The following is a 4,253-nucleotide window of genomic DNA, read 5'->3' as shown; positions in this document are numbered from 1 at the left end:
AGGAACAGGAAGAGATCTTTACTACCAAATAGAAAGAAACAAATATAACTGCATATTTTGCCTTAGGATATCTTGGTTTCTAGCTGGTGTGGAGACTGGCTTTTTTTAAAGAAAGTGAATCTGAGGAATATAGTTTATCTGAAAGGAGAGGGGAATTGTTCCCCTGAACGATGTCCATGGTTGTCACAGAAACTTTTTTTAATTTTGAAATTGGTATGTGTACTCCTCAACTTACAGCTATTTAGTGACCTTTCAAAGTTACAACGGCATTGAAAAAAATGACCAGTTTTCACCTTTACGGCCATTGCAGCATCCTCATGGTCATGAGATCAAAATTTGGGTGGTTTAGCAACCGGCATGTATTTATGACAGTTGCACTCTCCTGGGGTCATGTGATCCCCATTTGTTACCTTCCCAACCAGCTTCCAAAAAGAAAAGTAAATGAGCAAAGTCAGATTCCCTTAATGACTGTATGAGTCACTTAACAACTGCCTTAAGCATGAAGCCAGTTGGGTGACTTTGGGCTACTCTCTCATTTTTTCCCCTCAGTATGAAGAAGGCAATTAGATGGACTGGTTTGTATATAGATAATAAAAAGCACAATTGGCAAGCCTGAAAAAAATACAGTTTATAGTGTGTCATTTAGCCACCAGTTCTTGATAATTAAATAGCCTCTAAAATAAAATTTTCTTGTTATTTCATAGTTAATTGACTGGTTGACAGGTGGTAACATAAGCAAGTCTAGATGTTTCAAAATTCAGGCATTTTCTTCTTCAACTGAAAGGTGCATACATTTATAGATAATTTCCAAAGTTCTCAAGAAAGTTTACAAAATATATAGATGAATATCAGCTACTCTTAATGTTTTAAATAACAGGTGCTACCAATGTGATATGTAGTTCAGATGGCTGAGAATGATGTAGCAGATATGTAAGTTCACGCTAAGGTCACTCTTGCCAGTAAAGTCAAAAGGGGAGGGGTAAAGATAAGAGCAATCTACAACTGGAATGACAGCAAGTGAGTAACAGCACAAATGACGGAAGACAACCTGCTTAGAAGTCATTCCAAAATCAAACCTGGAAAATGGCAATACCAAACAATCTGCATTGTTGCCAAGAAAATAGTATAGTATAGCATAAATATTTAGACAAATTTGGGTTTGAGATAAATTGTGGCTGCTCTGAAAATGTCCCTGCTTCTGGGACAGAGCCATGTAGCCAAGAAAAGCCACCTTTCCTCTCCTGCTCTCCTTTCCCAGTGTGAGCTCAGAAGTTCAGGAGATCTACAGTACAAAAGGTAAGGGAGTGATTGGAGATGGGGGGATGGTGCAGAATCCAATGGGATTGGGAAGCAGGCTGAAAACCTGTGGGGATCCAACAGGGTAGGATGGTGGGGGGAGGTAGGCAGTAGGTAAGTAGAGGCCATTATGGCATCCCTGTGGTTGGTCATAAGACCGAATTCACCAAAATTTTGTTAATGTAACTGTGGGGATGCTACAACAGCCATAACTTTGAAACCAGCTCATAAACATGTTTTTTTTTTGAGAAGGTTTTTTTTGTTGTAACTTTGAACAGTTGCTAAGCAACCGGTCATAAGTCAAGGACTACCTGTATTTAAATCAAATGGCTACATGATATTTAGAGCATGAGGCTAATGAAAGAACAGAGTGGCAGTGATATTTAAAATATGCTGAATTATAACCTATTAAATGATACAATCATAGTTTTGTTACAGAAGTGTTTGCCCATATGACTGAGGTAATGATGGAACAGACTGAATAATTCTGTGGCAAATTGCAATGTCTACTGAATGCAGCATCAAGAGAGCACATAGTATTATGAAAGGTAGAGAAATTTGCATGACATAAACACAATACAGGGTATAAATCAATAGAGTTTTGAAAAATAATTCTTGGTTTATTGCTACTATGTGTTTCAGGAAACATGCATGCAAACTTTACACCTGGCTATATGGGTTGGACAAGATTTGAACCAAATGGATTACATAATAGGAAAAAAAGTTGAGAAGTGCAATTCAATCAGCCAAATCACTTCCAGGAGCAGATTGTGGTACAAAGTGAGTTAATCTAACAAGATAAAAACTGTAAGCGTGCCAGTAAGCTGTAATGTGGACATAAAACCAGAATAAGATCTATATTATCAGACAAAAAAAACAAAAACAAAGCCTTGGGCAACAATAAAACTATACAACAACTCAATGCATTCTTCCAATATTAAGGAAAAGAGCAAAAAGATATCTAAATCAAGAAATTCAACACAGAAGAAAGTAAATGAAATGTCTCAAAGAAAATCAGCAAAAACCACACAGCTGGCACACATAAAAAAAGGAAGGGCTTGGTTTGCAATATTGTGTCTGGCATCTTATCCATTTTGACCTTGCACTGTGCATACTGCTGGCAGAGGCATGCTTTGATCCAGATCTGATCCTACAGATGAATAGCACAAGGTTCCTTATTCCAACCATAATTATTTCTTTCTTTCTTTCTTTCTTTCTTTCTTTCTTTCTTTCTTTCTTTCTTTCTTTCTTTCTTTCATTCATTATTTATTTATTATATTTCTGTACCGCCTTTCTCCCGTAGGACTCAAGGCGGTGTACAGTCAGGAAAAATATAGATACACAAACATCATAAAATTGCTAATTTATTAATTTATTTATGCTAATTTAAAATTATTATTATAACATAGTTTGACCCAACTAAATAGAACCTAAAATTAGATTTGGGATAGCACATGTAAGGGATGGAAGCTTCACAAGCAGAAAATGAAAGTGTCAGACAGAATATGATGTGGATTTTGTACTTTTATTTCTTTTTTTCCGTTTTTGTGGCAACAGCAGAAAAAAATGATTACCAGAACTTTTATGCAGTGTGTTCCATTATTGCCTCAAATGACTGGAACATCCTATGTGTTGCAAAAGATCTCAATGAGGTCTTCTACAGAGTTCTTCAATCAGAAGTCCTCTAGGTATTCTGAAGTATCTTCTTTCCTTCCTATTTTACCTCTTCAGGTATTGAAGTTACCTGGTTCTTGCTTTTCTAGCAGCCTCAATCATTGTTAATTGATGTTGTAGTAGTGTGTTTTGACATATAAATCTCCAAATAATTAACAAACAATTAAAAATTAAAATAACAATTAAAACTCAGACCACATGTTTTCTGAATAGTTTTTATAACAATGAACTAAAGGGCCACCATCAGTGAGCTGTTGGACAGCATTACTTGGTCTGTTGTGTGGATGTTTGGGTGGTTTAGGGGTGGGGAATTTGTGGTGGGTGCTGGTGTGTTTGGGGATTGTTATGTGTGTTGGACCTGGTCTTTAGATGTCAAGTGAATTTCATTGTATGGGTATACTGTGTATTCATGTACAATGACAATAAAATTATTATTATTAAATAGGGTTATGCTGGTCATGGATGATTGAATTTCAGTATTTTTTTGTTAAGGGTAATAAATGGAAAGAATAAAACCCAATACAAATTATTCAAAATACAAAGAGAAACATGCAATGTCTGTGTGGGGGGAGCAGAATTTTTTTTAAAAACCCACAAAAAAGAACAGGAAAGAACAAAAAGGAATTTCCCTTTTTTTTTTTTAATAGAATTTATTGAGATTTTTTACAGAACAAAAAGGAAATAAATGAGAAAAACAAACAAACAAACAAACAAACAAACAAACAAAACAATCATTCAAACAATAACGTAGAACACATAAATATAATAAACATTTTCAATTTGTATCGGATATGCAGTGTTTTAACTGTTTACATAAATAATACTTGTTGATATTTTGACTCACTTTTTACCAATATTTAACACACCTTTGATCTTTCTTCCATTTTATCATGCAACCACTTGTACCACCTTTCCCACACCATATAGTATCTCTGCGCACTCGAGTATTTTCTTAATTGTAAGCTCTTCTGGTGGTTGAATTTTCTCTTTCCAAAACTGTGCGTATGCCAATCTAGCGGCTGTAATTAGCGGCTAGAAGGAATTTCCCTTTTTATCCCAACAACTAAAAACAATTTTAGTAGTTTATCACCATTTTTAAATAGAAAATAATCTCTCTTCTTCCTGTAGTTCATCTCTTAATTTAAAAAACAGAATTCGAATGCTTTGTCAATTATTCCTCATTAGCAAAAATCCAAGACGGGCATTCATTTTGCCCTGGTGAAATAGGCTAATCTTGTATTCTTTCCCTGAGTTTTTAGAACTATTCTTCAAAGAAAGTCTCA

At 35.1% G+C, this 4,253-nt stretch overlaps 1 long non-coding RNA gene across 2 annotated transcripts; it reads left to right on the top strand.

Moving 5' to 3' along the window:
* Window positions 1-1,050: 1,050 nt before the first annotated feature.
* LOC117674632 (uncharacterized) lies at window positions 1,051-2,341 on the top strand. Of its 2 annotated transcripts, none has more exons than XR_004593920.3 (3): window positions 1,051-1,296; window positions 1,738-1,844; window positions 1,939-2,341. It is a non-coding gene; the product is annotated as an uncharacterized LOC117674632 (long non-coding RNA). The 2 variants fall into 2 exon arrangements; XR_004593921.3 differs by having other exon boundaries at window positions 1,735-1,844.
* Window positions 2,342-4,253: the final 1,912 nt, after the last annotated feature.

Source organism: Pantherophis guttatus, chromosome 2, assembly GCF_059756535.1.
Source record: "Pantherophis guttatus breed Tessera chromosome 2, ASM5975653v1, whole genome shotgun sequence".
In the NCBI taxonomy this organism is placed as follows: domain Eukaryota; kingdom Metazoa; phylum Chordata; class Lepidosauria; order Squamata; family Colubridae; genus Pantherophis; species Pantherophis guttatus.
This window is presented reverse-complemented; position numbering and strand designations above follow the sequence as displayed.